This window comes from Balearica regulorum, chromosome 10, assembly GCF_011004875.1.
Source record: "Balearica regulorum gibbericeps isolate bBalReg1 chromosome 10, bBalReg1.pri, whole genome shotgun sequence".
Lineage (NCBI taxonomy): Eukaryota > Metazoa > Chordata > Aves > Gruiformes > Gruidae > Balearica > Balearica regulorum.
In genome coordinates this window covers 5237245-5251303 of record NC_046193.1, presented here as the reverse complement: position 1 = coordinate 5251303, position 14059 = coordinate 5237245, and the positions used below count along the sequence as shown (strand labels likewise).

Here is a 14059-nt window from a genome sequence, read left to right as displayed (position 1 = left end):
GTGAGGGGGCAAACGCTGCAGCAGGACTGTGCAGGCAGCTCCCCTGTGTCACACCCAGCCCGACACATCTGCTGGACAACGTGGAAGTCTGATCGCAAAGATTCATTGACTTTGAAAGATAGTGGTCGCACACCTACAGAAGCCAAGACTCTAGGTCTGTTTCTGCTGCCTTAGTTAACTTCACAGAAACAAGAAGGTGCTAACTGCTGCAGTACTTGCAGGAGTGGTCCCTGAGGCAGCCATTCTTAGCTGGACTGTGCTTGTCAATGCTACTGTGGAGCAAATGTCTGAAGCACAAGATTTTTTAACGCTGTAGTGTGGAATAAAAGCCAATAAGAACTCCTCACTGCTCTGCTGGGGGCTCTTCTGCCTGCTTTAACTTGCACTTGTTCCACTCTGCCTCTGAGGCCTTTACCGTCATCCTTCTCTCTGAATGTCTCCTCTGTGTGACAGGCTGGGGCAGGGAAGGCAAACCCAGAATTTCACGTCCGGTTTAACAGAAGGCCCTATGGAGGGTTTGGACATGCCTAGGTAGGGAGGCTTTCTGTGATACTTCATGCTTTATGAAGTGCTCAGGGACACACTGTTTGTGAGATGGCTCTGTGGTGTTAGAGTCCTTTTACTCTGGGTCAGCTCTGGCTTTGCTGAAATCCAGGAGACCCCTGAAGGACTAAGGGTTGAGTTACACTGATCGTGCCCAGGCTGCCACTACAGATCCAGAGTCAGACACCAGTCTCCCACTTTTATTTTTCATGGTCTGAATATTTGAGTACCAGTCTGGAGAACAAGACAGGCACTTTTCTCTGCTGGTCTTGTTCTTTTTTCTTCCCCTTAAAGAAAGGAAATACCAGGCTCCTGCTGTTGTACAGGGTGAGCAGCACGCTCCCAGTGTGGTGTCAGCAGTGTGTCCTGGCAACGACGAAGGCTATCGGCATGCTGGGCTGTGTCTGTGGGACCACAGCCAGCCGGTGGAGGTGAGTGATGAGCTCCTCTTTTACCCAGCGCTCATTAGATCACATCCGAAATGCTGTGTGCGGTTTTGGATGTCTGCAGTATGTGAAAGAGGCGAATTTAAGTGAGTCCTGTGGAGGCTGTGACCGGCGTTGGGACACAACGGGCTGAGGGAAATGGGTGGGTTGAGCTGGAGAAGGGTTTGGGTGGACTCAGTGGTGATGGTCCAGTACCCATGGAGATGGTGTGGAGATGGCAGAGCCAGGTTTGTTTCAGGAGACAGAGAAACTGGTTGTAAATATAAACGGGTCTTGTATCAGACTGGATATGAGGGAAAAGTTCTCTCCTGTGAAGAAGTCCAGCGCTAGAGCCAGGGCTCAGAGGCTGATGGAATTTCATACATGGAGGGTTTTAGGCCCAGAGCTGAGCTCTGTATTGTCCGTGCCTTAAGGGGGAGGCTGGAGGAGAGATCCCCTGAGGCCTCTCAGCCTTCATTACCATGGGACCCGGTGGCTAATTAACAGCATCCCGCGAGGGGGTTTACCCCCGCGCTCCAGGCAGTAACTCTCCCTCATAGCCGAGACTTCCGCCGGTGAGCGAGGCGGCCGGGGAGGCCCCTCATCCCCAGGCCGCGGCTCCCGCCGATACCCGCCCCAGCCCCTAGGTGGGCTCCCGGCACCGTTCGCCGGCACCGTCGGCCCTGCTGCCGGGCCTGCCCGGGCGGCCAATGGGGCCCGCGGGACTCGGGTGGGCCCTGGCTGCGCGGAACAGCCCCATCCCACGGCCGGCGGGCCCTGACGGCCGCCGAGGGGAGCGCGGCCCCCTCAGGGCCGGAGCGCCCCGTCCCCGGGCTCCCGGAGCTTTCCCGCCCTCTGGGGCGAGGGGGAACCTTTCTCCGCCCTGCGGAACCTTTGCGGCGGAGGCGCCTGTTGCTGCCCGGGGGGATATCCTGCGCAGCTCCGGCGGGGGGTGGGGGGGGCCGGACGCTGGGTGATGCGGCCCCCGAGCGGCGGCTGACTGCTGAGGCCGGGACGGAGGCGGGAGGGCGGCCGCCAGCTCCCGGGGCCCGCTGCGGCCCGCAGCCCCCCGCCGAGGTGAGAGCTCGGCGGTGCGGCGCGGTGGGGGCGCCGCCGCCACAATGGGAGCGGGCCGGGAAGGGGCGCGCCGGCGGAGGCCCGCGGCTGCCTGCCCCGCCCCGCCGGGGGTGTGCGGGGAGCGGCGTGGGGCGACGGCCACCTGGCCCGGGGGGGCTGTGGCGGTGGGCGAGCGGACACCCGGGCTGGGGAAGGGGGTGGGGGAGTGGCGGGGTAACGGCTGCCGGGGGCGGGCGGAGTGGGGGCGGCGCGGAAATAGCCGCCCCGGGCCTGGGGGCGGTGGGGGGGAAGCGGTGCGAGGGAGCTGGGGCCGCCCGACTGCCGGGCTGAGGCTGCACCCATCTCCCGGGCCCCGCCGGTTATCGTGGGAGTGGGGCGGCCGGCCCGGGGACCGCCGAGCCCGGGCGTGGGGGCCGGCAGGGCAGCGCGGCTCGCCGCCCTCCTCAGCATCCCGCCGAGTTTCGGTCGGTGCACGCCGCGTTTCGGGGCCTAAGCGAGTTTCTGATTTTAGGGGGTGTGGGCGGGCTGCCTGGGGGGGTGCACCTGCCTCCCGTGGGGTGTCACGGCCTCTCGGGTGTCGGCCCGTGCTGGAGGGAGGCTACGGAGCCAGAGGGGCCCGACGGAGCCCGGCTGTGCCGGGTTACAGCGGTTGTCACACTTCCGCTGAGACTGAACAGCAGTGATCTGTAGGGCTGGTAAACAGACACGCAAAGTAATAATCTGGCGTCTGTGTGAGACTTGTTGGTGAGCTTTGGAGGGAGAAGGCTCAGTTGTTTGAGCTGTTGCCTCTTCCCACTTGATCCTGTCTCACTGCTTTGTGACTTGCTCCCTCCATGGAATAGTTGATGGGCTACTTTTGCTGGTGGTTACGTTGTGACTGGATGTTTCGGCGCTCGCATTTGTAATATACTTGTAAACGCCATTGACTTCCCGTCCTGCCCCTTCATCGATTTGTACAAAACTGGTGCTTTAAAAAGTTCTTAGTCCATCACTTCGTATGCAGGTGGGGAATTTTTATTGGAAAAAAAATCTTTAAAAGGAAATAATGGAGCTCTTTTTTTCCTTTCTTATGCTAATAAGATGCTAATGATTACATTTTCTTTTCTTTTTAACTTTCTTAATGTTGGATATTCTTTGTTGGATATTTTTCGTACGGTTATCCGAGCATCGTGCCTAGTGAATAATCATTTCGCCCATAGGAAATCGCTGCAGAAACTTCTGTATTGGTTGAAGATGTTCCTGCTGCCTGGTCGAAGGTGGTGACTCCCCTCCCTGACTTAGAGTAATGGACCTTGTGAGCACTCTCTGCTTCGATGCAAAATCAATTAGCTTAGAATAAACAGCCTTTGTTTTGGTAGTTCTGCTGTAGGGGCGGTAGCACCCAGCAGAGGGATGAAAACAAAACAGCCCACTTAGACCACTGCAGGTGCTTTTGATGGGAGCTCTGATGTGGTCTTGGTTTGCTAAGTGAGGCTTCTTTCCCCAGGTGTAAAGCTATACATCCTGAATATACAGCACGAACAGTGTACCTTCTTATCCTGTGACCTTATCAGCATTAGAAATAGGGGTCGTTCATTAACGGTAGGTGTCGAATGTGAAATTCCCAAGAAAAATGTAGTTGCTGCTTTAAGGAAGAGCTGTTGTGGATGTGTGATGTTTTCTGGGTTAACACTGCCTCAGACTGAATACCAACACCCCCCCACCCCCCCACCCCCCCCCCCCAAAAAAAAAAAAAAAAGCTGAATGTTTAGCCACTGTGTTCCACTTGTATTGCACTTGGGTAACTGGTAACTTCTGCCTCCCTAAAGACTCTTGAAACTCCAGTTTTGATATTTGAGAGTATTGAAGATCCTGGACTGGAACATCGTGTGCTCTTTTGCAGAGAAGAACCAAACAACATTTTTCTGTCTCAACAGTGGTTGCATTTTAGTGGAGATTTGAAAGATATAATCTGGCATAGAAAATTGTAACAGGCCATTATAGTGTTCTCTGGGGTCTGAGTTAATGTCAGAGAATAATTCAGGTTGAAAAGGGCCTCAGGAGGTTCTAGTCCAACCTGCTGCTTACAGTGGGATCAACACCAAGTTCAGACCAGGGCTTTGTTCATTCAGGTCTTAAACCTTCCGAAGACAAAGATTCATCAGTCTCTGCATCCCTGTTCCAGTGCTTGACTGTCCTCACAGGGAAAAACCTTTTCTTTCTGTCAGGTCACAGCCTCTGCTGTTGCAGTTTATGTCTCATGTCTCCTGCTGCACACCTCTGTGCAGAGCCTGTGTACAGCCTTCCGTCTTCTTGATAACCTGTGAGCGGGTGCGGGAGATCTGCTCTCCGCTCCCCAGAGTCTTATCTTCTCCAGTTGGACAATCTCGGCTCTCACAACCTCTCTTCATACAGCAAGTGCTCTATCCCCCTAAGCATCTTGGTAGCCCTCCACTGAACTCACTCTGGTTCATTTGTGTCTGTCTTGTACTGGGGGCGTCCAAAACTGCACGTGGTGTTTCAGATGGGTCTGAAAAGTGCCGAGTGAAAGGGAGCGATCGCTTCCCTTGCTCAGGCAGGCTATGCTCCTGCTGATACAGCCCCGTGTGCTGTTAGCTTGCATCACTGCCAGGGCGCACTGCTGACTCATGTTTAGCTTGCTGTCCACCATGTGTTACATTTTGTGTTTCTGTGTACATCTGCATGTATGTGCAGGTATGTATTTGTGTACACATGCACGCAACCGTTGTCTCTCATCCGCCCGCGCGCATCTCTGAAAAGAGCCTTGTTAATGTGTACGTGTGCACATATACGTGTGTTTGCCTCAAATTGCACCTTCTGCAGCATTGAGCAGTAGTTTTTCCATCCTTTCCCACACAATCCAGTAGTTGCTAGTGGTGACTGTTGACTACCTGGCCTTTCCTAACTCTTCTGCTGTCACACATCCCCTGACTGGTCGCGTCTCCCAGCCGGAGGTCTGCGTGCTGCGTTGCCTTGACTTTGTTTCTCAAAATTGCATTGTTTCAAATACCTCTTTGAGATGTATCAGGTTACTAGGCTAAGAAGGGAGTGGCAGCGGAGTGAGACTTTTCCCATGAGGATTGAGTTAAATCGCGTTTGATCAAATTCAAATCCAGAATTTAATAACATAGCAAGTGTGTCTTCAAATAGTGTTGTTTATGGGTGTGGGTTAAATGAAACATTTCGATGCAATATTTTAAAGAATGCAGCTAGTTGCAGTGCAATTACGTTAGTGTAATTTCTTTGAACTTGTTTCCTTCAGGTGCTTAGAAGTTTTTGGGGGATAATACCCTGTAGGATAAATATTCTCTGTTAACAAAGTTTCTTATTTTAAACTTAATTCTGGAGAACTTAGTTCCTGCAGAGGTTAAGTACTGTTTGATATTCCTAGATACTTGGTAGAGATATAATACAGACATGTGTTTTCCGTTTACATAAAATAATTTCTACATAATATTTTCCTGATTGTCAAGTTTGTTCAGTTAATTACAGCTGGGTTTGTTTTGGAGAATGCTCATTGCAAGACAGGAATTTGTTGTGTTTAAGCAACATTTTTAGCTGTATAAAAATAAGAATTTATAGAGAGCTGTGGTTTCCCCCTGCCCCCCAAATCGGTGCTTATTAAGTACTTGCACCAACACAGAAGAAGTAGAAACCAATATTTGGGTTCAAACTTGTAGGATAGCATGTGTAGAATCTGATATTTAGGTAAATTGAAACAATGAATGAAATTTTCACTTCTTGTTAACTTTTAGAAACCTTAAGTTTAGTTTCTAGGGTTTTATGCTTATTAAGAAACAGAATCTTAAGGATAAAGGGGAAGTTGTTTGAGGAAGGGGCAGAATTAGTTGATGAAATCAGGTGTCATTACATACTGTGAGAAGGAAGAAGATGGAATTACAGGTAGCCATGAGAGGGGAAAAGTTGTTGAATAGGCACCTTTAGAAGCTGGTTGGACTTTTGAGAATGTGGTAGTGGTGTTTTGTGGTTTTTTGGGTGTTTTTTTAAGTCATCTTTCTTTTAAGCTAGTTAGCTGGTGACTTCTCATCCTAAGTAACACTAAGAAAGTTACTGATCAATATTTCATCTGTGGTAACCAGCCAAAGCTAATTGTACATATTAACTAACAGTATATCTGAAGTTGAAACAAGTTTGGGGGAAAAAAAAAGGGGGGACATGAAAAAGTATATATTGCTTTCAGTCATGCAGATATAAAACTTATCAAAAATTGTTGCTTTGAAAAATACCTCAAAGTATAGAAAATAGGCTTTTAGAAATTCTTGAAGGTCAGACATGCCATTGACTCAATTTTATGTCTGAAGTGGAATAGCAGAATGTCAGTTTAGTCCTGCAAGCGAGACTGATTCAGTGCTATTGTAATCTCACAGCAGCTGTGATAATTTAAATCTTGTTCTTGTTCGGTGGTAATGGTGGAGTTGGGGTCAGTCTGACATCTCCAAAAGTCTTGTGCATTTTGAAGGTAACTAGAACTTGAAGGGGAGGGGGAAGTATGACATCACTTAAATTTAATAACAGCATTTTCAGCATGCTCTAAAATGTGTTAAGTAGGAGCAGTGATTTGAAGCACTCTGTGGTGGCCTGTCAGGTTGTCCCAAAGCTGCTCTTCTGCAAGTTTGAATGCAGAAACAAAGAAAGAATGAACCAACTTAGGTATTAGTGAGAGTTGGTTATTCAAATATCAGAAAAGATGTAAGGGCTGGTATGCACCTGTCTGGAGGAAGTATTGATTCTGTGCTTGAGAAAAGTGCTGAATAGGTTCATGACTGAAGGTCTCATTCAAGGATGCAGAAATCCTAAGGGGAAGACTTTTAGCCAGTTGCTTCAAAACAAGGCTGAAGAAATATTAGATGCTATCAGCGTGGTTAGTAGTATAAATACAGAGTACAGTGTTCAAACCTTATAAACAGTGCCTGCTGCTACTGTCCTAAGTCCTAGGAGGGGTTTTTGAGCTGCAAAGTACAGTTACCGTTAGCTTCTTGAATACCTGTTTGAAAAGAAGGAAAGTTGATGAGATGAACCAGCTTCTTGCTGATAGGACTTTATGTGACTGTCCTCCTCCTCTGCATGTGCGCATGCAGTGGTACTGGTAGAAGCTTTAGTAGATGCAATACACTGGTACAAAGCACTTTCTGCTGCTATAACTGAAATTTCTAGCCAAGGATTAAGCATATATTAAAAGAAGCTCTCTTCTGCCACTGTAATTGGTTCTATGTTGGTGGACTTTTGCTGGCAGATAAGTAGAAAAATCAAAGTTGGAGAAGCTCAGTGTACCCACATACTTTTTTGTGGTACAAATACATCAAAACTTATGCTGAACATGAGAAGGACTTTGATCGAGGCCTAACGTGGAAAACAATGCACTTTGCATAACAAGTCTTAAGAGAGGCACTAAACTTATAAAAGCAATTAAATAGGTTTTGTAGTGATTTGGCAGATTACAGGCAGATAACTTTACTCTGACATTCTCTGTGGAAAGCTAGCTTGATCTAATTAACAAAGAACTGGAGCTATACAAGGGCAGAATTGATTAACAGAAACTACAGAACCTTTCTGTTACTTGGCCAGCGTGACTGATCAGGTACAAAGAATTTGTAGGGCAAGCGCAGTACAGGAAATAATTGAAACATGGTGGAGGGAATACAGAATCATGGAAGAGTTTGGGTTGGAAGGTACCTTCAAAGATCATTTAGTCCAACCCCTCAGCTAGATCAGGTTGCTCAAGGCGCCGTCCAACCTGACCTTGAGTGTTTCCAGGGATGGAGCATCTGCCACTTCTCTGGGCAACCTGTGCCATAATCTTGATTTGTACTTTCTTCCTTGACAATGAAAAATTTTACTTAAAATTCTTGCTTGTGAAGAAAGCTTTTTCTAGCCCATCAGAACTGTGGAAATAATGTTTTAGAGACATGATAATTCATCAAAGATTTTCTCCAGTCTCTGAGAAACTCAAGTCTAATCCAGAGTATCACCATCGATTAAGTGTAGATTATTATATTTGGAGTTGTTGAATCTGGAATAAATAGGTTGTTAAAGTGTATTGATTTCATGTGAATCGCAGTAGCTGTATGTTGCACCCAAAGGCTGATACAACACCAACCAACCAAATCCCAAACCAAACAAAATCTATGAACCTGAAAAAGCCTGGAAAGGGATTGTGGGGTGGAGATGCTCACACAGCCTGCTGAGCCAGTTTGGAAAATGGGATATTACTCAAAAAGGAATCGATTACGGAGTGCTGGTGGTAGGATTTACTCAAAATCAGTGAGGTAAAGGAAACTACTACATGACTGGTGAGTGTCAATGCTCTGAAAGATAAAAAAAATTATAATTAAAGCTCTTGTATCAAACATATACTTGTATATATGTTTGATAATTATATTCCCATTCCTCCTGTAATACTAATCAACGAGGGTATTGTTGAAAAGTGAATCTTGTTTGACAGATACGGTTTTGTGTATGGTCAGTGAGTCAAAACCTAGATTAAAAATAGTAGATGTGGGAAACGGAATATGAATGAAGGATTTTTCAGGGATTTATAGTAGTCCAGTGCTTTGCAGTGTTTTGATCAGTGGCCTGGAAGAAAATGTGAAATTAGAGCTGATCAAACTTGTGAATTATGTAAAGGTTGTGCTGAGTGGTGAAGCATGAAGAAGGAATGGCAGCTGTGCAGTGTCCTCTGAATTGTTTGGGTAACTGGGTCTAATATGGCCAAATACGTTTTTATAGAGCTGGAGCACAAAGTTACGCATGTTGTGGGAGAGACTGGAGGCTGTAGGTCTAGAATAAAGAATCATACTTCCAGAAATCAGTGGCCTTGGAAAGGATGGCAGGAGCATAGCAGATGTATGGCAATATGTGAGTCCTCAGAGCAACACTGTAGATATGAGGGCAACTAAAATAAGCTTAATACTTTTTTAATACTAATGTGCATCCATAATAACAGGAAATACTGAATGAGGACGGAAGTGAAATCAGTTTGGGAATATTTTGACCAGGCTTAATGTTAGTGTTTTTAAAGAGATATTCAAAAGCAATGAAGATGTTGTAGTGTTCAATGCTGCTTGGGTGATTAAGTCACTCATTATAAAAATTTTTCTTGAAGTGCTCAATTGGTTTAGCTTATCGCGATGCATTTAAAAGTTTCTCAATTTTCTTTGGGCAAAATAGACCATGTACCAATGGGCTCCTTAATTTAGTGGAAAAAGATATGATAGCAGCCAGTGTCTGCAAGTTAAAAAGATTATTTCAAATTAGGAAAAAGGCAGAGATTGTTAACAATGAATGTGATTAACCACTGAAGGCATTAGGAAGGTGCTTGTAACTATTAAGGGAAATTAGGATGTCTCCATCTCTTGAAGTCATCAAGTCGATGAAATATCATTTGAAAGATATGCAGGAGGAGTATTTGCACACGTACACTGTATGTGTACTTGTAAATTGTCCAATTGTACATGTTACCACACAAGTACAGGAATATTGGCACATGCCAAACAGATGTCGCCCAGTCGTGTTCGGACTAGGTCTCTCTTCTTGCCCAAACTGGAGTTAGATGATCTGATGATGGTAGTTGTTCATTCATAGCACTCGTTTAAATCTATTAAGTATACATTTTCTGTCAAGGGAATAAATGTGCTTTTATGAACCGTGTACTTAAATGAAATTGAATTTTTGTGATCTCTTTTTTTGGGGGGGAAGCATTGTCATTTTTGAGGATCAGGAAAGGAAGGGGCTGAACAGGGCTGGCTGTTTCATTTCCTGAACAAACTGGAATATCTGCCCCAGACTTTTTCCTCAAAAGTCTGGTAGCATGTTCTTAAGAAGTCTACTCACCAGTAGTGAGAGGTAAGCTTTATATTGTCAGTGTTGGGGGCTAAGTCATTACATTCTGTAAAAAATACTTTTTAATTAGGGGAAGAAATTGCATGTGCTCATGGTGGCAGCAGTAGTTTTGAGTGTGAATGCATAAGGATGCAGTGTCTTGTGTTTCTCTGCCAGTATGAAATCAGCATGTTTCTTACCCTCCAAAAGGGGTGGTTTCTGTTGTGTCCTATCTGAAGGATGTAGAGAAGAAGAAAAAAAGCTCTGAGGAGTCCTCTGCCTTGGCCATTACAGAGATGGTTGGTTGCCCGTGGTGGCCCATCAGGACAATCGGTTTGGGATGTTTTCCTAAACCCTTCTGGGAGTGTGATGGGAACTAGTCCAGCCGTGATAGCAGCTTACTCCTGGTAGGCACCTTTCCAGATGCCTTGATCTTTCCCCCATCACAGCACGAGTGCATGCCAGTCATGTGAACGGAGGAAGGGCCGCGGGAAATACAGCCTGCAGGAGCCGGCTGCTTTGCTTGGGGCAGATTGCTGCTAGATGGTCTTTTCCCCAGGTGCTCCCTCGACTTTGGTAGGAAACGGGTGCGTACGCCGAAGAGCTCTTGGGCAGGAAAGATGTTTCCAGCAAGCATCGGACATAATATGTATGTTCAGTAGCTCTGGTTTTGAGGAGGGGCAGGTGCTCTAGCAAATCCCTTTCTTATCACTGAAAGAGACTGTCCTGCTGGAAGAAGTCACCTCCTCAGAGCATTTTCCAGCCAAGTGCTACCTTTCCGCCTCTGTTGATTATATTATTATTTCATCAAGACAGGTGAGGTCTTGTATTCTTTTCTTTGCACTCTTGGACTGTCCTATGCAGGAAGACTTAGAGATAAAATCCTTTCATTGAGGGAAGCTCTTTATATTTTAATCTTTGAATTTCCTTGCCTCTTGGAGGGGGTGTGTCTCTCCTTCTGTTATCTTACTGTTATCTTGTCTGTCCCATTTTGCTGACAAAGAGAAGGCAGTAAAGAGAGAGTGATCTAAGTGATCAGTTTCTTTACTTGCGGTCTTTAAAAAAAAAAAAAAAGTGCTCCTCTGGCTTCCATTTACAGTTGTTTCTGCTCTAGGAGTGTTTTAAGTTAAAGTCCTTCCCTGTGTGTGCATTTTTCTCCTTGCCTGTAGCTGTTGTAGGCATCACTGAAGGGCTGGTGGCGTCTTGCATCTGGCCCAGGGTCTCATGCCTCAATGCAAGCTTTGGAGAGTTAATACAACTCATTGTGTAGCCCTGAGATTTTGGTGATTGGCAAGAGCAAGGCAGCAATGATGAGTTATAATCATAGTCTAGACAACATTTTTGAGCTCTGTATGTCATTCTGGAGGGCTGTCAGCCTCCACAGCAGACAAGACTTGGGAGGACACAAAGCTTAAAATCGAGACCTCTTTTTTTTTTTTTTTCTTTTTCTTTTCTCTTAAAGGTAATTGTTGTGAACTAGAATGGTTCTGAAAGTAATGATCCTTCTATTTCTAAATCTGTTGCTGGTCTCATTCAGTTTTTAAATATTTTGGAATATAGTTTTCCTTAAGATATACTGTTATGTACTTTTAATGGAATGCTCTAGTTTTTCAAGCTTTAACTATAACTATTGTTATTATTGTGGAAAAATTGCACCACAAGAACTGGAGTAGAGTGAGAGATGAAAATGAAGAAGCTGCAATTTAACTAACATTCTTTCCCGATTTCCTTAAGGAAACTCCAAGCTGGTACAAAATAAATAAATAAATAAAAAATTCAAAACCAAATCACCACAAAAAACAACTTTGAATACAGATACTCTTTGTAGATTTCCAGAAATAATGAATCTTCCTTTTAGACTTCAACTTGTATTTTTTTTTCAACTTAATAAAAACCCCCTCACTTTTACCTTACAGAAAATGGATTTGAAAGTTGAAATTTCTGGTGTCTTTTCCTTCAATAAAAATAATATTGTGCTCTCACCTTCATTTTCTTACTGTCTTTAGGTTTCAGGTTAGCTAGGTTGTATTTGTTATATGCTAGCCAAAAGAAACTCAAGCCTACCCTTTAATGGGCTTTTTGAACTCTTGCAGATTCTAGTTTTTGATTTCTTCATGGGTGGCTTTTTGAGTTGTGTTTAATGTCTTAGAAAATAAAAAGCACAATAAAAAAGGATGGGGCAAACAATTTTTGGTTGTTCCTCTGTGAAATCCCATTAGTTTCATGCTGCTACTCCCCATCAGTATTATCAGCTAACTCCACTTCTCATTATTTATGGCAGGGATGATTGAGGGGGAACAGAGTTAAATGTCCAGGAGTCTGGATGAGTTTGGGGATGGGGGAAGGATTGTAGAACTTGGGAGATAAGGATTTCAGTTTTTTCTACTTTGTTTTGTCTCACTGTGCTGTAACTCTTCCTAGATCCTGTACCAGACAGGCGTCTGTCTTGTGGCTGCTGACGGGACCTGTCTCTTCCCTCCTCACCTATATCTTTGCTTGTCTGGGACATTGTTTAGTGTTAGGTTGTAAAATGTGGAAGGAGTTACCTGTGGCCTGAGTCAGAAAATGAAGACCAAGAGTAGCGGTTTCTGGAGTGGCAACTTCACTCCTAGCAGGAGAAAGGATGAGAGAAGGCTTTTAGGACTTCATGGCAAAGGTGGTTATGCCTCCTTGAGCAGCTTGGGTGAAGTTCAAGTGCTGAGTGAAACAAGCACAAAGCAAGCAGAGGATGTGTATGAGAGGCTATGTATACCAGTGTGTACTTACGGCCAGAACTCCACATTGGCCCTTGGCTGCATAGGATGGGTTGGGGGGCTCAGCTCCTGTGGGAACGTTAGTCCTCATGGGGAGAAAGCAGTTCATGCCAGGAACTGTGCTTTTTAAGCAGGCAGCAAAGTGTAGTGTAGATTGGGAGCAAAGCAAAGGTTTCTGAGATCAAGAAAAAAATAAAATATTGATTTCCTGAAGATCTCGGAGAAAGGTCTATGTTCTAGGACAGCCCAGGAATATCTACTTATCCCAGACATAATAAGACACAACATGAAAACAAAGAAAGGTAGAGGGCTGAAGCAAGTGATTTTCTCTTATTTGGGTACTAAAAATTAGCCCTTCATGTCAGGCAAGGGCATCATGGCCAAAGCAAATTCCTCGCAATGAGGTTAAGGAATTTACCCATTTGTTCTCATGGTGCAGATTGCATCACTTCTCCTTGTCACCACACAGAGGTGTTCCTTTAACAAGAGTACATTAGAGGAGGACCTGTCCTGACCTGGAGAAATTTCTGTTAGTGCTAGTGACCAGTTTCTCTGGGTCAGGGCAGCTTATCTTTCCGTTCCCCAGAACAGAGCCTTATCCTTTCTTTGCTCCTTTAATGTACCTACATGTAATTGCAAGGACCTGTTCACAGAGGCTATCATTAAATATGTTAAATGTTAAGGACTTACGCGAGGAGGTCTATCAGTATTTTGCCTTGAGCTCTGGGCAGTTTAAAGGTATTTGCTATGGGAGAGAGATGTTAACAGTGCACAGCGAGGGTCTCTAACTGCGTGATATAATTTATGGTACTTTTGCCCTTTGAGTGGCAATTGCATTGATTTTTCAATTTAAAAAAAAAAAGCCAACAAAATGAACTTCAGAAATAGCTACCGCTCCACACAAACCACATAATGATGCCATGACTATTTAAAGAAGGGGACAAATGAAAGGATTAAATATGAGAATGTTCATGTCTCACCTCAGATACATGCACCATGCCTTTGATCAGTGTTTGTAACGAAGGTAAGGAAGTTTTGTCACAAAGACCATCTCAGTTTCTCAAATCAAAATGCTCTCTGTCCCCTGCACGTGGAGCAGCATTCTGACTGCTAAGACCATGGCCCTGTGGACAGTGATGCCGGCTTGATCTGGCCATACCCAGAGCTGCTTGTTCCCCATACCCAGAGCTGCTTGTTCCCACTCTTGACTGTTTTTTCCTTCGTGCCTGCACAGCTGTTCATGCGACTTTGTAGTAAATTACATTTGGGAACCAAATTTTGCTTCTGAGTTATTTTCCAGCTGAATCAGTTTGCTGTCCAGCCACACAGATAGTTGTGCTGGCACAATACGGGAGTGGTGCGCTGGTGGGAGAGCGCAGCTGCTGCAGAGCGTGTCCGAGGCCTGAGAAGCTGCAATCAGCA

At 45.4% G+C, this 14059-nt stretch overlaps 1 protein-coding gene across 5 annotated transcripts in view; it reads left to right on the top strand.

Moving 5' to 3' along the window:
• Positions 1 to 1905: 1905 nt before the first annotated feature.
• Positions 1906 to 14059, top strand: part of RAD54L2 (RAD54 like 2) — a 70050-nt gene continuing 57896 nt past the window's right edge. For 3 of the 5 annotated variants that reach the window (XM_075762855.1, XM_075762856.1, XM_075762850.1), the window contains exon 1: positions 1906 to 2045. The gene's annotated coding sequence lies outside the window, so the exon portion shown is untranslated. The remainder of the gene's footprint in view (positions 2046 to 14059) is intronic. The other 2 variants (XM_075762851.1, XM_075762852.1) reach the window with 2 other exon arrangements.